This window comes from Protopterus annectens, chromosome 7.part0 (genome assembly GCF_019279795.1).
Source record: "Protopterus annectens isolate FY-2018-M chromosome 7.part0, PAN1.0, whole genome shotgun sequence".
In the NCBI taxonomy this organism is placed as follows: domain Eukaryota; kingdom Metazoa; phylum Chordata; order Ceratodontiformes; family Protopteridae; genus Protopterus; species Protopterus annectens.
In genome coordinates, this window is record NC_056739.1 from 937,841,295 (window position 1) to 937,862,743 (window position 21,449).

Consider the following 21,449-nt stretch of genomic DNA (forward strand, 5'->3'; position numbering starts at 1 on the left):
GTAAATAAATAAAAAATAAATAAATGTGTCCATAGCTGTGGTGTTTCCTGGTATTTAGCTCTCTGGTCATCATTTAATGGGTCTGACATCCAGCTCTAACAGTCATTTGCTGTCCTTGAATATGTGCCTAATTTCTTTGTAAACCATGGAAATTAAGATTAGTCTTTGTAATTTAATAAGAAATAATATATTCTCTGTTGGTTATAGAATATCATAAAATGTATCCTGTGCACTGATGGGGTCAATGTCCAAGTGCACCAATTTCCAATTAATTAGTTTTAAGTCTGTGAGTAAGTTTTTCTTTCCTGTTTCTGATACCGAGCATATATATATTAGGACGGGTAGATATTTTACAGCTTCTGATATTCACAAGGAAGGGCAGGGAAGCAGTGGTCATTCATATTATACACAACTTTTATATTACTCTTTTTAGAAGGGTGACTACGTTAGAATATAGGATGATTCCAGTGTGTTAAAAAATCTGATGTATGAGATTGTATGATAGTAACATACAAGCAAAAGTCCAGTGAAAGGAAACACCTGACATGTAGAAATAAAATTCAAACAGACTTTAATAAATCCAAATCACAAGTTCACAAAGCTTTCAGACTTGGGTCCTTCTTTAGTGTGTAAAAAAATACTTTTTTAGCCTCATTGAAATACTGTCAGTATAAAATCATATGACACAGCTCATTAAACTAGAAATTTATTCTTAAAGGAATTGCCTTAGCAATCTAGAGTATCAACGTTTTGCACCAAGCATACATAATATAACATAAAAAAATACAAAATACATATGCAGATAAAAAATCTAAAAATTCATTCTAGCTATTTTCTTATAACCATTTGTTTCTTTTTCAATACTGGTTTAAGATTTATATTAGCATTAACTCCAGGTTTAATATCTGCGTGAAGTAGTGTTATCCATTCATACTCACTCACCTCTAAACTATTATTAATATCACCACCTTTAATTTTTGGATAAATAATATTCATAACACTGAATTTAAATATTTACTTAGAGCTAACATCCTCAAGATGTTTTGCTAGTGCATATGTGTTCACCTTCCTCTGATTTATGCTCAGTAATTCTATTCTACAACATATGTGTGGACTTAAATAAAATGCAGTACATTCTACACAAATAACAAGGTAGATAATGATGCTAGGATTGCATGTAGCTGATGCTTTAAATACATATTTTTTCCTGGTTAGGGGGTGTATAAATTCATTATCAGACAGTATATCAGAACAGCATGATCAGTTATGGCATGGAAACATCCCTGCTCTCTTAATTCGTCTATTCTCTTTCAACTGTAACTTTTTATAACATGGGCATTTCTTCATACTATTACAGTTTCTATAGGAAAAATTAGGTTTATCACTAATAATATTCCTAATCTCTGGTAATGAGGACAGTAGACTCCAGTTTCTAGAAATACTATTTTTAACATCACTTGTCCTCCTATTATACGTTGTCAGACAGCATAAATTATTTCTTCCTAGTAATATTACTGTTTTGAGCAGAGCTATTATCAGAGAAGTAGGGTTTAGCTATACCATCTGTCTTATTCAATATTTCTATTTTCAGATCTTCCAAATGGTCAGCATGATAGCCCCTCTCCTTAAAGTCAGAGACCATCTCATCCATCTGTTGTTCACATCTCTCATTTCTAGTATCTAACCTACTGACCCCCAAGAGCTGACTCGTTAATGCACCCTTAAAAACATGGTCAGCATGCATACTAGTCCTGTGTGTGTAGTTGTTTGCATGCACTTCCTTTTAATAAATAGACGTAGTAATGACATTCTCTTCTCTCTCTGTTCTAATGTCTAAGTAATTCATTGCATTTTCAGAATGAGAAATAGTAAACTCAAGAAAGTTACTAATATTGTTAAGATAGTTAACACAAACATCAAGTTCTCCTGTGTACCCTTTCCAAATTAAAAAAAATGTCATCCACAAATGTTTATAAAACAAAATGTTGTCTACAAATTGTGATAGACCTGTGTAGATGAATTGCTCTTCCCATTGCCCAACCACGATATTCGCATACGTATTGGCCAGGGGACTACCCATAGCTACTTTCACTGCTGATGAAAAATATAATTCTGAAACATGAATATGTTGTTGCTCAAAACCAATTATAACAGCTCACAAACAGTTTCAGTTTCCCTTCCCGACATCTTTCCATGTATACATAAAAACTGCCTTATACTATCAATGCCAAAATTATTAGGAATAACTGTAAAAAGTGATTGTATATCCATTGTATTAAAGATATAACTCAATTCACAGTTTACTATATAACATTCATAAAGGTAGTGTAAAAAATCATTAGTGTCCTTGATGTAACGTTTTAATTTAGGGAGAAGCTTAATTAAAACATGCTCAGTGACCCATCCACCACCAGATACAATCCTCATAGGAGGGTTTTCAAGGCATTTATCTATTTTGGGAAAGCCATAGATGACAGGCACAATGGGACATGGAACACAAAAATAATTAACATGTCTAAAGAAATAACGCCATTGATCTGCAGTTCATAAACAACAAAGTTCACATTAGAAATATATTTTTTTAAAATTGCTCATACTAATTCCTTTAAAAGTAGAAGTGTCACTTAAAAATTCTTTCATTGCTGTTTCATAATCAAATCTATTCATAATTACTATGGCCCCACCCTTGTCAGCTTGCTTAATAATCCCCGGGATTCATGAAGCTCGGCGCAAGGACGGCGTTAGCCTAGCGCCGACCGTGTGGCGTAGAGATGGTGCAGCAGCACCACATGCATATTAATGAAGGTGCGCTGCCATAACGGCCACATGGATAGGAAACGTGTACGAGTGCAGGGGGCGTGTCCAAGCGCTGCACAGAGGCGTGAACATGTCGGCTGCATACTTGCAACCTAAAATGTTGACTAGTACAGCCTGCCTCTAATAGTACTCACTCCTGTCTGTGTCCGTGGATACCGAAACGTATGCAAAGCATACAAGACATCATTGTGAACACCACAATAAGAAGTAAACACAAAGGCACATAGCTGAATATTGAGTCCCCGTCCCTCACACAAATGATATTTAAAACCCCGTGCCGATATTTCATTGTAGTGTTACTAGTTATACCAAGTAGAAGTGAGACACATCGTGTTAGCGCACCGCCAATTGCTAAGCCTAGCCCAATGGTTTGGGTTACCACCTGTCCTACATTGTGAGGGACAGTCCTCCCTATAGGCAGGTGTGTCCATACCAAAACCATAATAAATGTGAAATGTCCTGCAATAGTAGGACATAATTATGTCCCATATGTTATGTAATAGTCCCGTACAATACGCATGTCCATATATAAAATACCTACATGTTACAAGAAACAGAATAAGCAAGTAAATGAAACAGAATAAGCAACTACACCGCTACAACATTAAAAGCTTATATGTAGGCATAAAACTAAAGTACTATCCTTTGTAATGACCATGGGTATGTGTTGGCCTGTAAACTCAGATGTGTGTCCCGAAAATGTCCCATCCAGGTCATATGAAAAGGTGGCAACCCTACCAATGGTCAGAGCATTAACCCAATACCTGCCCATTCGCGGACCAAGTCATCCTTGTCAGGGTAGCCCATAGATGAACGGGTATTACCCGGGTCTACCTACCATGTCATGAAAGATAAGTATTTGCGTGTACCTATGTGCGTGAAATACAGCATGTGGATGATCAGAAATGCTAGTGTAGACCTCACAACCATATTAGTCCCAGAGATATGTAGTGTACGCAATGTGTTCTGTTGACTGAGCCATGGACCATCAACTAGAGAAGGGATGAATGGTGTCTGTGGAATATGGGGGTGGGGAGTGACGGGTAATGTAATAATTCACCAAGGGGAGACTGGGTTGGATGCACAATAGGTGAACTGGAGGTCTACGAGGGAGCAGTGAGTGAATCAGGAAGATAACCAAAGAACAAATATACACATCTGCAATACAATCCCACAAACATGTGAACATTAAAATGTGCAATGCACATGTACAGAAACATTACCGGCACATACCCACATAATGGTCTGGCCTGAACTGAGCCATCCAACTCCAACACACCTGGATACATAATTGAATACCCATCATCCCCTTAGCAGCACACCATCCCCCCTCCTGAACGTCCACCAAAACCAGTCATACTCGGGCTGCTAGATAGGCGCGGCCATATCTGCACATAGTGACCCCTACCCATATCTAGTAGGCAGTTTCACCCTAGGCAGTCTCAGGATTGCAAACTATGTAGCCCTTGCATGTATAACCCTACCTTATAGCCGTAAAGCAAATAAGGTCATCGGTCCCCATAATTTTTGGATATCCCTCATGGGATATGTATCTGTTCTAAACACTAGACTTGGTGTCACGACATGATGTCCAGTCCTGTATACATCAGGACACAAGTTATATGAGCAGTAGTTATCCACAAGACTGCTCAGCCTCAAGCCAGTCCTGCAGAACCTATGATCTGGGATTAAACACCTGACCATGATGCATGTCTCCCCATGTGCATTATCGGGAATATATACCTTACACATCCACATAGTGGCAGTCGGATGTAGGGTGCTTAAGGTGCTTTAAAGCAGATGTAAGTAGGGTTACCATCTGCCCCACCTTGTGAGGGACAGTCCCTTTTTGGGCAGCTGTGTCGAGACCAAATATAATACAATGGCAAATATCCTGTGATTGTAGAAAATATGTCCCATATTTCATGTAACAGTTGCATAAAACAGTTATTTTATTTCTGTATGTAAAATACTTAAAAAGTTACAAGAAACAGATTAAGCAACTAAACTGCTACAAGAATAAGCTTTCATTTTGGAAAATAAGTAAAGTTCTAACCTTTGTACTGACTGTGGGTATGTGTCAGCCTGTAAAATCTGATGTGTGTCCCGAAAATGCCCCTCTTTGGCCATATGAAAAGGTGGCAACCCGAGACATAAGCGGGTATGCAAGCGTGTATGACAGTAAGTGGCGGTGATTCAACGGTATGGGAAATGTAAATGACCATGTAGGTGTTTTTGCATGTGTATGAAGAGACCAATACACACACACATATATATATATATATATATATATATATATATATATATATACCTATATGAAGATAACTCTGAAGAAGTCTCCATAGGGAGATGAAAGCGCTTAGTCTGTTTTAAACCATTGTCTTTGTGCTGTCGTGATACGTGTTGGAATAAATCTACTTTCGTATTTTGGATGTTGTCCGGCTGATTTTACACTACTTGTATTCAAGGACTACCTTCATTGCTCTCTGAACAGGCTGGTTGGTTTTTTAGTCATTTTCTCAGCTTGGCTGGAGTTTTTTGGGTTACAATATAGGAAATCCCTGTAATAGTTAGTGCTGTTATATATCAGGATGGCCAAAGGTGAGCACACCTCTGCATCCCCAACCACAGGTAGGACGCTAAAAGTGGAACGAACGATCTCCCCGTGCTAAGTCTGACTTTCAACTAGGTACAGGGCAGTCCCGGTCCCCAGTCGGACAAGCCTAAACCCGGAAGACCACATGAACACCCTGACAATTGAACACACGTATGTGCCAGGACTATAGGCTTTGGAGGTCTGAATATCCACGTAGTGAGTCAACATGCGGCAGGAGTCCAGAGCAGTAGAGAATAGGGAATGTTGCATGTGTAGTACTGTGGTTTTCCCAACAGGAAAATGAATGCCTGCTGTGTAAGTGAAGTGATGAGGTGTGTGTTCGGGTAACTATGCACCATGGGTATACATATAAAGGAGGCAGAACACCAATAGTGTAGTGGTTAGAGCATCCGCCTAACAAAAAGACATTCACGGTTCAAGGTCGACAATAGCACATATCATTTTCCTTGTGGAATGAATGTTGCTCTGCTGTAAAGCCGACATTTAAACATGTAAAGGTGAATGTGTGTATCGCATGGGACTATTAACCAGATCCTTTCAATCAAAGTGGTATTGTCATAATGTATGTACAGATGTAATATATTTACATACAAACATATATATATATATATATATATATATATATATATATATATATATATATATATATATATATATATATATATATATATACAGACACACACACATAACTACATGAGAAATATATATATATATATATATATATATATATATATATATATATATATATAAAGAAGGGACGTTGTAACAATAAAGCATACACAAGGGATGTGAAGGGAATCAAGAGCAATGCTGTTATTATATAGTGTTTTCAGCGTATGTCATAAAAAGCTGCCCACAAGTTAGTAGAGCACTGCTACTCACACCACAGGTAGGGTTTTACCAGTGGGAGTAACATCGTTGAAATGCTAAGTCTACTTTACACACAGACGGAATGTAGTCCCATGCTGGGACCTTCAAAAATTGGAAAGCACAAATGGCCGTATTCCATAACCCCAGGAAAGGCACGTATGTGCAAATATACATGGCGGGAGACACTGTTAATACAAGAGGCAGGACAGAATGCATGTAGGGCCCCAAAAGCTCTGGAGAGGGCAATGTGTAAATGTGTGTCATGGCTGTGATAACAAGTGGATAATGGATGTTACACATGTAAATTTAACATGGGTGGGGTGGAGGAACTATGGGTATGCAATTATGGATCCAGGCATGCCAGGGCTGGATGGGCCAGTTCTAATGGACCACCCTGTGGAGGTCAGCTAGGTCGTAATAGGTATATATGCATATTCACATGCAGACAACGATATATGTTGAAGTACAAATTCTGTAACACATGCATTCCATTTGTTGACATAAATAATAGGAATGTGCCCATACAAACATTGACAGTAGATGGAATAATAGGATGTGCAGAAGAGGGATGGGTCAAATCAAACTATCGCATTCCAATTACCATCGGTAATCCATACATGAACATATAGCGGCATCTGTCCACTGTATAACTTGCAACATACCGATTACAAGATAACTGGAGTGTGTCAATGTTATAATGAATAAGGCACTAGTATGCTGGTGAAGCTTATAAACACCATTACACATGTGTAAGTGCGTATGAGCGGGGAATGTATTGTCACACTGATGTACATATATATAATCATATAAATATATATATATATATATATATATATATATATATATGCACACACACACACACACACACACACACACACACACACAAATATATATATATATATATATATATATATATATATATCAGCAAGATATGAATATACATGTATGAATACATATGCAGATATGTCTGTATATATTAATGTAAATATATATATATATATATATATATATATATATATATATATATATAGATATATATATATATATATATATATATATATATATATATATATATATATATATACATATATATATATGTAAATGTTACAGTAAATTTACACATGTATATACCTAGGTTATGTTACAGCAGTTACGGGTAACATGTTTAGACCGAGAGCATATGTTGGTGGGAGGTCCACTCAATAAATGTCTACCTCCCAACCCCCCCCCCCAGCTTGGCCGCTGAGACATACAGACACACAATAAAGGTAAATTCAACACTGCTTCTCAGACCACCAGCAGGAAACTACCAGTGGGAGAGATCTACAAGGTCTACACTTTAAACATGGACACCAAAAATTTGGTACATCCAACCAATGGGGTAACACTATTATGGCCAGGATGCAGCTGTACACGGAACAGTAGGTTGTGCAAGCCTGATAACACATGGGTTGACACAACGTATGTCATGTGTCTCGACACGGGGACAGCGGGCAGTGTGTAGGGGTGTGTTCATATCCCACCTGCATCCACCTGCGCCCACAGTAAGGATGAGTGCTGTAGAGTAGTGGCAGGTGGGGGAACTATGGGTATGCGATTATGGGGCAAGGCGTGCAGGTGTTGGCTGGCAGACACGTATTAGGACCGCCCGGTTGGTGTAAGTAATATTCCGATGTGGGTATAGCAGACGCCCATACCTCCCAAACCTTAACAGCACATCTACTGGACAGTCAGTAAACCATTGTGGGAACACATAGGGACCATATCATTGAACTGTCCCCGATTACCAGGGACGTCCATGATTACGAATCAGAATTTAACACAGTCCCAATTAAACCCTCCTAGAACTAGTGATATTAGGAAGAAAGGTGGCGGAATACACGTAATGAATAATGATAACATGTAAGAGTCATAAACAGCATGTACCTCAGACAATGTGTATGAATACATATGTGCTCTGTGTCTGTCAATGTGTCAGGTTAATAGCACCAATCTTCTAAATGTGTCCCTGTGGTCATTATGCAGTGTCCCTGATTCAGTGTTCATTCTTCCCCATTCGTATGAGAGGTCTGATAGTGAGGGAAAGCGCATGTTCCGCCAACTACCTTAGAAAGTTGATAGAATAATAGGGTTGGGGCTACCACCTGTCCACCTTTGTGAGGGACACTCCCCTTTGGGCAGTTGTGTCCTGCATAATAACTGTAATTAAGGCAAATGTCCTGTGATTTAGGGCAAAGATTACCTATATTGTCTGTAGTAGTAGCATAAAACAATTATGTTCCTCTGAAACACCTAAATGTTATAGGTAACAGTATAAGCAACTATAATGCTACAAGAGTAAGCTTTTATTTAGGAAAAACAGTGAAGTACTCCTCTTTCTACTGGCTGTGGGTGTGTTGCCCTGCAAAGTCTGACGTCTCTACATACAGGTCCTATAGGGTTGCCACCTTTCCAAATGGCCAGAGTTGGACATGTTCTGTAGAAATGTCAGACATTCCAGGACTAAACATACCTACAGCCATGCATAGTACAGGATTACACTTATTTGCACAAAAAGCTTAATATAGTTGCATTTGAATTGCTTATGCTACTTCACATAACATATAGAAATGTCATATATAAAATAACTGTTGTATGCAATTATTAATGAAACATAGAATATAATAATGTCCTGTAATCTGGACATGTGCTATGTCTTGATTATTTTTGCAGTGTCCCTTGCAAAGTGGGACAGGTGGTAATGCTGAAGTCCTACCTTGGCCAATTGAGAAGGTGGCAAACCTATAATAGGTATGATGTAGCATGACCTGTCTGACGGATGTGGCTACCACAACCCAACTACTTGTTTGTAATGCAGGGTCTCGGTTCCCATGAATCAGCCAGACAAGAGCAGAGTGTATGCGGAACACACAAATATGATTAATTCACTGGACAGGCCGTTGATTCCGTACAGTCAAACGCCATACCGTTGCCTAATGGGCAGCCATTCCTGATACTGTAGTCATGTAGTCCGATGTGATAGGCATTACAAGGTGGGAGCAGATTGTAAAGAGGAACATACAAATATGAATGATTCACCAGACAGGCCACTGATTCCGTCCAGAAGAATGCCATGCCATTGCCTAATGGGCAGCCATTCCCGATACTATAGTCAGGAGTGGCCTTAGGTCAACTGGTGTCCTAGGCAGAGGGCACAATGGCACCCCCACCACACCACCCAGTGCCCCCATCCTGGTCTATCTACACCAAATAAATAGTGGTAAAGTGCCCCCACTAAAGCGGCACCCTAGGTGGCCGCTTAGTTGGGCTATGCCTAAGGCCGGCTATGACTCTAGTCATTTAGTCCTATGTGATAGGCATCACAAGGTGGGAGTAGATTGTAAGAGGGACACACAAATATGAATGATTCACCGGACAGGCCGCTGATTCTGTACAGTTGAACTTCATGCCATCGCCTAATAGGCAGCCGTTCCTGATACTGAATTCATGTATTCCGATGTAATAGGCATCACAAGGTGGGAGCACATTGTATGAGGTACACACAGATATGATTGTGTCACTGGACAGGCCACTGATTAAGTACAGTCGAAGGTGATGCTGTCGCCTAATGGGCGGCCAATCCCAATACTGTAGTCATGTAGTCCGATGTAATAGGCATCACAAGGTAATATTGTGGTCTTCGCTCACACCCAGGGGTGTGAGTGACAGATGCAAGCACCAATGTCGGTGCATTAGCAAGTGCGGGATCGAGCGAGTGTAAGCGTGTTTGGCTACCAGTATGCGAGTATTGCACTGGTTAAGCAATGTAAAGGCTAATCGAGCATAAGAGGCTGTAACCAGAGGATATCATACAGCACAGGCATTCAACAGTATAGGAATGTATCCCATCATGTAAATGTACATATGAGTGTTTATGTCCAGCATATAGGTACATACATATATAGAGATGTATCAGGAACATACCATTTGGCAACAAAGCGTTACAAACAAATGAAATGGGAAACACCAGCGACGCCTGTATTATGTAGTGGCGTTGCTCTATGTGATCACAAGACTCCCTCAGACAGACATGTGTCAGTCATACACACAAATAGTTGTACATTGGCCGTATACATCACTCTGTGCATGTAATGTACATTAACACAACAGTACCTGTCCAATCATTATGTGTGAACAGTACTCCTGCAATGTGCTGTGTGCAACATCATCATCATGATAAAGGTAAATGGGGTAACCATAGAGGGACCGGTAGTGTTTTGTGTACAATGGGATCATCCTCCTCACGTGTACCTGGACCATGTAGGAGTGATGTGCATACCAGGATCATGTGCCTGAGGGACAGGGGTGAGGATAACAGTAGTATGTTATGATGCATATTACAAGGGTTTCATGTGTCCAGTGGGCACATGTGTGTAATGGACAGCTATGTATAGGGCAGATGGTGTCCTAGGAGCCGAATGGCCTTATGTGTCCGTAGGTGAGGGTCAGATGTTGGGGAAGGAGTGTAGGTATGGCCATGGAGGATAGGTAGGAGCACAGAAATTACAGCATACAGGGTTGGTATATGACACATGTGGAGGGGGATACACCCTGGATGGTGATGGGTCTTCGGCATTCAAAAGCCCATGGGAACAGTGGGAAGTAGGTCCCCAGCCATGGGCAATTGCCACTGCACCTACACAGCTGCAAAGCAGGCAGTGCTGGGGACTGTCCAGGAGGGGCAGCATCACCCTGTAAATGTGACACTCTGCATTGAACTGGTGTATCTGGCTTCGTAACCCCTTAGGGAGCCACCAACGCAACACGTCTGGGACTGCACAACAGCAGATATGTACCTGTCTGGTCCCACTCCCAAGGGGGACATGCTCCATCCTCAATGGTGGTACCACCTGAAGATGGTGCAGAGCCAACAGAGGTTGATTTTAATGGCTGTGCCCCATATGTGCTAGTGCCCAGTACCATGGTCAGCTGAAGTGGGACAGAAGGATCTGCCAGGACCTACCAAATCATTCAGCCTATGGTGTTATGTTTTAAACCCACATTTGGCTTAGTGATAGACAACAGCATACAGGATTACCTATGACAGTATGCACAGATATCACCAGCAACCCAACACAACAGATGGTATACATTTGCAGAGGGAGCACAACACATGCATATATACCGCATGCCAACTGTACAATGTGTAGTAGATGTGTGACCGCAGCTATGAACAGTTACCCATCATTGGCTTGTCACTGGGAATCTCACACAGTGTCAGTCATACCACTGTCTCATGTGACACATGTCCAGTCAGGGATGCAATGGCAGTAACACATCCCTATCATCATGTACTGTCTGCAATCCTCACACCATGCTTCTGCTGTGCACATAAGTGTGTTCAGTGTGTAACACAGGAAACAAATGGTTGCACACACTGACCAGTTCACAGATGGCCCTACAGATGGGGCTCCCTCATGAACAGAGTACTGTCATGTCTGTATTATAACATGCATAATAGCCATTACCACACACATGTTAAATAGGCGGTAGTCTCAATGCAGCATAGCTACACTTACATGCTGTAGTTGTGTGGCACATCACCCTCCTGTCATTAGGCTATTTCCCACTGTGAAAAATGATTGAGGTACATCCAGATATTATCTGATATACTGTGTCAGAACACCACATCCAGATACCACTCACAGTGACTGTCATGACCAAAAAATAACATGTTTCCCTAGATAGAGTACTGTGTTTATCATGCGGATGGCTATAGGAACACCATCACAGCTGTACCACATGCAATCAGATAGAGATGGACTGCAATAGGTGCAGAGGCCATCACCTGACTATTTCCATCTCTTACAATACACACGCTGCTGCTGTGCAGGTGTACACCTTCACATCCACCAGCGAGTGTGTGTGCGGGGCAGGCAATGTACACCAGGAAAGGGCTTGGAGACTTAGCCATAAGCATCATCTGCCACACGCTGAATAGTACAGGGGCAAACCCCTGACTGCTCATTACTATTACATGTGCATGACGTTACTACATATGCCACAAAGGTGACATGTTGCTGTGCTGTAAGAACATACGTGTAGGTGAGTGAGTGCCATCTGCAACAGATATAGTAAACACACATAAGGTGTGGCACACATGTCAGTCCACATGAACGGATGCCTTTGTCACCACAACCACAATCTAATGGACATGCATTGACACCTTTGCCAGGGTGGCAAATACACAATGTAACTACTTAGTTTGCCACACCGCAGTAATGCACAGGACCATATGCACCACAGGGGATATCTGGAGGTTCTATGGGCTAGGGCATGTGAAAGTGCTTGACAACTGTTGGTATGCCAATGAGGTTTATACTGGTAGTGACTGTGGTTAGGAGCATCACAACCCACACGCAGACACAGGGTACCAGTACTGGCATGCAGGTATGCATTGCTCCATGGGTGTGTCATGTTTGGCTGTGCAAGATGGCTATACAAGGCTGGGTGAAGGGTAATCCTTGCCATCGCATCACCCGACAATGGTGTGCAGTGCATGGGTGTAGTGTCTGCAATGTCCCACACAGATGGGTACTGCATTATCTGGCCTGACATCCTGGTTACCAATGTGTAGGGCCATAGCTTTGCAATGCATGCCATGTCTGTGTTTGATAGTCCTTCACATGGACATTGCCTGGGATGTACATGTCCAACAATACTGTACAGTGACATGTACAGTTGTACCTGGCTTGACAGACACATGTAGTGTACACAGCCTGTTATACCCCGATATGCCAATACTGGCCTGGTGTGGTGAAACCTGCTTATAGTGAGCAGGTCAGCCCTACACCTGCATGGATAGAATAATACAGGAATTCTGTGGTGTCAGTGGCATGGGTCCATACAGGGCACATGTGTACAGCATTGTCTGGCCTTAGTGGATCACATTTGATGGCACCACATATGTCGCAGCCATTCAGTGTGGAACATAGTGAAGGCACAATGTCCGCATATATGTGCCTATTGTACCGCTGTACAGGGTGCCATGTCCTCTGCAGGCCACTGCAGTCACACCATGCCTACTATCTGTCCTCAATGTGTATGTTACTAGCAACATAGTGGGATATCCTAGGCAAGGTTGTGTGTGCGGGACATATACCGGGTACTAGTAGGGCTGCATACTTAGTTCACCAGCCCTATTGCCAGATGTATGGTTATAGCTTGCCAGCACAGTGCCGTGGCTGACTGACAGCTGTACTCCTCATGGGGTGGCCAATGTGTCATAAGACGGATACTATATAGGAAAACTACAAAACCCACTCCCAAACATGTCCAATGGTAAGACAATTACAGCCACTTCTTCGCAGGCTCTGACAGACAAACACACACTTGCCATGTCCTGTATACAAACCCCTACTGTATCACACTGCAGCAACACGCATTTAGGGCACGCACTATAACGAATACTACAAAGCACTGTACTTGTCTCACGCAGGCAGATACACACAAACACACACACACACACACACACACACACACACACACACACACACACACACACACACACATGCCAGTGGCAGGTACAGAACACCTGCCTATTTACAGATTACTATTACAATACTACATACTTACGAATCGTGCCACACAGACTACACATGTCATGGCTGTCATTATGACCATCTGGGAATGCGGACATCAACAGGGATGCTGGCAGTTAAGATGTACATACCTGTGAACCTGTGTGTTTAAAGAAGGAATGCATCCTGACCTGGAGTATGCCCCATCTGTGGAATGGAAGACTACTACCACTATACAGGGTTACAATGGCCATGCCCATACACAGAGGCACATAACCGACACAAGGTGTCACTGGGCATGCTCACACACTTAGTAGCACAGGGCTGTTCGGAATGCACTATGTGTCCATCTACACAAGGATATACTGGGCATGCTCATACACGGGGCATGTTCACACACTTAGTAGCACAGGGCTGGTCGGAATGCACTACTATGTGTCCATCTACACAAGGATATACTGGGCATGCTCATACTCCTAGTAGCACAGGGCTGACTGGGATGCACTCTGATGCTAAACACAGAGGGCCACAGTGGCCATGCTATTACAGGTAGATGTAAAGAACACATTGTAATGGGCTCTGGTATTATTAGTTGTCATTGTTAGCAGGAACGTTGCTCTACATATATTTGACACTGGTCTTTTACACAACATCAGCTGTCATTCTGGGATGACATGGCTGACAGTAGGCAGGCCTTTGTCACATATCACATGCATCCATGATACAAGGGAGTGTGGATATTACCCAAGTTACATCCGCCCACACAGTGCCATTCCAAGGCAAATGTCCTAAACACAGGTTAACTCCCATACACCTACAGGACAACTGCATTGTTTTCTTATGCTAACCAGTGCTAGATGTGTAGCGTCCATATTCACAGCTGGTCACTGTAGATCCAACAATGGGGAATACTGACATCTGTGCAGTGAGGAACACCTGGCTGATGGCTCTGTAGTGCACAATAGCACTACCACCGTATACCTCAGAACCTAGCACTAACGCCATATTCCTCAGAACCAGACATGTGAGCCATAACACAGGTACGGACTGCTCCAGGTGGTGTACCCACATACATAAAGGCCACTCACATGTACTGACCAGTCCCCCCACAAAAGGCATCACAGATGAGCCATGTGCAGGACACAGTGTCACATGCTGCATTCTAGGATGCAAACTTCAGACACCACCATGCCCTCAGACCACCAACATACAACCATACATGTTGTATGACATAGAGGAGTACACCACCATGTGACCCTTGACCTGTGTACTGTACTAAGCTCTACATCAACTGTAGAGAGTACACATGTACTGACACAGTTGCATCTTGTGTTATGCAATGCAATGATGCCACTGTCTGTGACCAGGTCAGCTGTACACATACCAGGGGCCCTCGGTACTTTCCACCATTAGCAGATGACTGTTGCTGTACACCAGTACACACCCTCATGTATGGATATGACATACATGTACCTGCCCTGGGTATGTACATGCCACACACACAACATACCTGTAAATAACATAGCTGTTGTTGTCCTTTGTGCAAACAGGTGGCTACAGCCATTACACACACACACACATGGAATGTAGGTCCATGGCTGCTGAATGCTAACAGTACATAAGGTGTGATATCAATGTTGTCAGAGGTAACATCCCCTCTGTACTGGTCACCCATCATATCACACAACAGTCCATGTGTCATGTATGTCATTACACATATCCACCAATTGCAATGCCTACAAACATGACCAAATGTCAGGATTGTAGGACCTACACACCTGTACACGTAGTGTTGTGTGTTCAGATAACATGCGTGTGCAGTTGCTGATGTATGCAGATGACGTGTATCTTAGTACATCATGCAGTTGCAATGCAGCCTCGACATTGTCAACTGTATATGGTGATATGCTGAATGTACAGAATGATGTACCACAGGTATGGACAGATGTGTGGAAATAACTAAGTGGGGGGGGGCATCTTTGTAGATGGATATTTGCTGTAGACAGCTCACAGGCGTGTCACAAGCAGTCCTACAATACCCTGTGTAACTGGTAAGCAATGGTTTCATTAATTGAAGGACATAACACACAACTTAGACAGTGGTCAGGGTGACAGCGAAGGTAAATCACTTGACACCTGTTAATAGATATGACGTCCCTAGTGCATATATCAGCACTGTTGCCACAGGAAGTGTCAGCAAAGTTTGTAACGCGTACAATACTGCTGTAAGTCTAACATACATAACATGAGCTAGGCAGGTCTGAGATTCACAGTACTGGCATGTGTGGTTGTGTGTGTGCCCATATATGTCAAGTATTGTGGGGAATACATCTCAATTGTTACTCACTCTCCTGTACACTAGTGTACACATCTGTACAGACTGCAATGTAGAAAGCAGGACATAGGCAGGGGCATGTATCTCACACATGTGAGGTATCTGTATGTGCATGACATGGGTGTATTAATTATTGAATGCCTCAGTGTGTGTATGGAGGGCTGACTGGTCCCTGGGGTGAGGATGTATGTTACCATACTGAACTGATTAGACCTCTCCCACCATCCAGGCAATGCATTCTACTATCTGTGTTGATGTCCTCGATCTTAGGCCGTACTGACTACCTGTACATGTGTATTCTCTGTGGCGCATCCTGTAGGTGCACAGTACTATAATGATGATTTGCCCATAGGCAGGGGTCCTCATCCTACCAGTAGCAACTGTGTGCAAGTGTGTGTTACTATGTCGGTGAATCTGTGAGTGTGTGGGGGTGTGTTACTGTGTCACTGAATACATGTGTGTCAATACCTGAGTGTGTGGGTGCAGTTGTGTGTTGGCATCCTGTTATGGGAACGTGTATTACTGATTCCCAATGAAGCATCACCCTTCCCACTGGCCTCTACCCTTGTAATCAGCTAGACCACTCTCTTACCTCACCACTCCATGTAACTGTACCTGTGATGTAACCCTTTATGGATGTCATGTCTGTGGCCACAGTAGCTTAATACACAGCTATCGTGCTCTTGAAATGGTAGACATGTTTGTAACATGGGACATTCTCACTGATATGTGACAGTTAAACGGTGCATGCTGGTATATTCATACATACCTGTGAGTAGTCCACATTGACATATGTGACACTAACTGCAAACATTGTCATCCACTGGCATGTGCAATTAGAACTGAAGAAGGACAGCAGAACATCGTGACCAACATGCAGTTACTTTTGCTACTGTTAACAGTATTGTACACCTGTACTACATGGTATATCTGCTGCCTGTCAACAGTCCTCAACAATTGTAAACTACATGTATCATCCTAGACTGTTCACCTTGTGCATCAGACCATATGAGCATGTCCCTGCACCAATGGTGTGGATGTCACTGATGCGGCACAGGCATCATCATTTGCACGGGGTGTTAAAGTTTGCTAGAGGCCTAGGCTGCACTGTTGTTACACAAGACACATACTGTTAACAGTATTGTACATCTGTACTACATGGTATATCTGCTGCCTGTCAATAGTCCTCAATATTTGTAAACTACACGTATCATCCTAGTCTGTTCACCCTGTGCATCAGACCATATCAGCATGTCCCTGCACCGATGGTGTGGATGGCAGGGATGCGGCACAGGCATCATCATATGCACAGGGTGTTAATGTTTGCCAGAGGCCTAGGCTGCACCATTGGGTGACATCATGTGTGTGGGTTTGAGCCTTTGATCGAATTGGGCATGTGTGGATGTTATACATGTGTTTGTGTTGCAGTGCCCTACATATGTTTCCAGTGTGTGCGTGTATGTATGCACACAGTTCTCCCATGTGTCTGGCCTAAACAGGGGTATTATTGACAGCTGCAGACTGTACAGGAAGGTTTTACAGTTCACAGTGTCCGGCCATGGATATGTGGCTTGTTCCTGCCAGGGGTTGCACGGGCACTACCAGACAGAGGTGCAGATTAGGTACTGTCTGATGTCACTTGTCCACTGGAACTGTGTCATGTTGGGACTGTCCCGGGCCACATGCATGTGGCCTGCTGTGTCATGGTGTGGACAGCACTGTACCAGATGCACTGCTGCTGTTACCACCACTATGGGAGCGGGCGTGTGAGGTAGCTCGTACACGTAGACCTGACACAGGTGATGTAACAGGCCTACATTCATGTGCCTGAAGCCTCACTCCTACCAGATGTTCCAACACAGACAGCTGATGCTTGCAGATTGTCATGCCATGGTCAAGGACTCCAACCATGTCACCCAACCATCTATCCAAAGCTTCAGCAATCTGCTGTTCAGCATTTACCATTGCCAGGAAGTTGTTGTTTAAAGAATGGACAGCAGCCCTCTGTAGCCTCTGATCTTCTCTGTTGCACCATTCAGCACATGCCTGCGCCTCCATTACAGCCTGAAACATGCATCTGCTGACACCAGCTGCTGCACTCTGTCATGCAGGAGCATGTTGGCCAGAGGTCCTCCTATGAGCAGCACTGGCCATGTGCCTGTGTGGGGCACAACCAGTCATATGGCTGACACCATGGTGTGCAGGCACACCTTTCATAGCCCCCACACTTTCCTTTTCCAAGCTACCACATGCCAACTGTCCTTCCTCTATGGCCACTGGTGATAGGGTATGTGCAGGTATGGGAGCTGTGTGCGGGGATGAGGGGGATATAGATGGAATGGCAACCAATGGCACAGTTTCAGCCCCTGACAACTCTGCCTGTGTCTCAATCATACATTCATCATCACTGCTAGAGTCTGTTGGGACACTAACATCAGATGTACCGCAGGATGGCAATGCACCTACATCACCTGTGAGGGCAGACAAGAACTGTACATTACAATCTATACAATAGACACACACACACACAGACACACATGCATGTGATATGACAGAAGGCATGCAACATGCATGTGATACGGCAGATGGCATGCAGCGCAGACAATAATAGTGGTAGTTATCATACATCCCTGGGTTGCACACAACAGCATGCATGTGTCAAAGCAGATGGAATGCAAATTACACAACCATAGTAGTAGTTAGCATACATCCCTGTGTTACACAATGTGGATCAGTGCAGGTTAACAGTACACCTGCCTGATGTGTGCCATATGACCTTGATAATCACATGTAGTATGACATGTGATCTGCTGACATGTGCAATGACATGCATACATGTTTAACACAATGGTGTCCTGTCAAATATACAGTGGGGCAATGGTGTACCAATGCAGTGTTGTCTGTCCACTCTACATATATACTGCACATTTAGCTGATGTGCATGGCATTTGCAGGGAATCATGAGGTGTCTCTAGTGCTATACAGTTTGAGTTACAGACAGGGTTCATAGCCATGACTGTGTTCAGATACAATACATATATACTGTGGAATGTGACCCACATTACTGAGGTATATACACACTAAACCATGATGTGGAAGTTGTGACATAGGTCACTGATGGGTATACGGATGACACCCCTGCACATCTGCAACCATATTGCTGCTACCTGGCAACTATGGCCAGACATGGCGAACACATCAGTACACCATGTCCCACATGACATCTGTGTACCACACACACACGCACACACACACACACACACACACACACACACACACACACACACACACACACACACAAACACACACACGAGGAGCTAGTATGACATTGATGTCCAACACCAGCAACGGGAATGTACTGTATCTGTGGCCTGATGTGGATACTGTACAGGTGACTGCTGTCATGTTGCAACACCCTCAAGATGTTCAACACATCTTATGTGGTGGATTAATGTTACTCCTGCACAAGATGTGCATAGGCCTGTAGGATGTCTAGTGTTCCACATCTACAATATGACCAGTATACAAAGGCCATGGTTGAACCATGTGTAGCCATTGTACGACAGGGTGTACACACAAGCACAACACGTCTACTGTGTGTGTTGCTCCATGTATCTGGCCATCCTCCTTGGCCATGTGTGTACATGTGTTGTCCAAATTATTGTGATGGGCATCTATTTCACGTCTGTGTTGTCCCATATGACATATATGCTCCATTGACAACAGGGTTATGCAGATAAAGGGTGGTATGTGGGATATGTTTTCAGGTTAGGTAGGCAGTGTAGCAGCCAGGCCACTAGATGTCATGGACATGTCAAGATAGCACATCACATTGTGTGACATTCATAGCAGGGCTATGATCCACACTGGTGAAGTCTGTGTGCTGGCCATACTCCAGCCCACTGTGTAGTACTGTTTGTATTCACCACATGTGTAGATCAGATCTGTAGTATGTCCCTAAAGTGAACAGCACCTCCACCATTGTATGCACAGCTGTCCACACATCTGGCAATGACAGTTTGTGAGGATTCATGTCAGTGAGATGATTCACATAGTTTGCAAGTGTTGCATATGGGTAGTCATTGTGAAGCATTGCAGGGCCGACCTGTATATTGTGACAGGACCATACATTATGTGTACATGTTGTAAATGGCCACATGGCAGATATATTTGTGCACTACGGTTCCTGATAAATAATAACACTCTCACCTGCAACGGGCTGCTGTTGCAACAGAATGCCAGAGGTACCTAAATAAGAGTAACACAGCGATATGAGCATAATTCACCCCTGTATAAAGGCTACAGGGTGCAATGTGCATAACACATACACCAGTATATTAGACTATACTATGGTGTATACACGTGTGCATATACAGAGTAGCATACTATACTATGTGGCATGTGTGTATACATGCCTTGCATATGATGTTACATTACATATTGTACAGTGACACATGCAATTATATGGAATATAGTTGTTATAGGCGCAGTACTGACTTACCAGGCAACTCCAGGCTCAGTGGTTGAGAGACACTCACCTCCACAATATCAGCTAAGGCTTGTGGATGTGGCTCTGCAGGTGTCCCCAGGTTGGCCAGTAGCTCCTCCGTACATGTGAGTGGGGGCTGGGTTGGTGGTCCTCCACCTGTTGCACCTTGTTCCATGGCGATTGCATTCACACACTGTTTTGCCCATCTAATGAGGTCTGTACAGTGTCTGTGCACCTGCTGGTATGTGCGGTTGTAGCCACCCACATCATTAACCCTCCTGTGAAGTTCCATCCACAGGGCATCCCGCTGCTGTGCATCCTGTGGCACATGGCTGAACAGGATATCATGATTGTCAAGTAGGTATGGGATGAGGGCCTCATCCTCCAAGCGGGTAAAAGGGGGTAGCTTTGCACACGGCATACCTGGAAGACATAATGATGGAGACAGGTCACAGTAACTCACAGAAACATACAGAGCTACAGCTGCACATACATGTGTATCACATTAATTAAGTTTAAATGGTTGTATTTGCAAACCTACATGACATTGATGTGTTTGTGTCACACACATGTGACACACAATGTTGAGTGGATATTATCACCATATATGTGTGTGTCACCTGATTACATTGCTCATACTCCATGTGGTTGCTGTCTTGATGTGGGCATGTCTATTTGCCTGTACTGGTGTTCCTACCTATCAGCACATGGCTGGATGTGTCCACATTAATGCAGTCGACCTTGATGCTGTGTATATGTCAC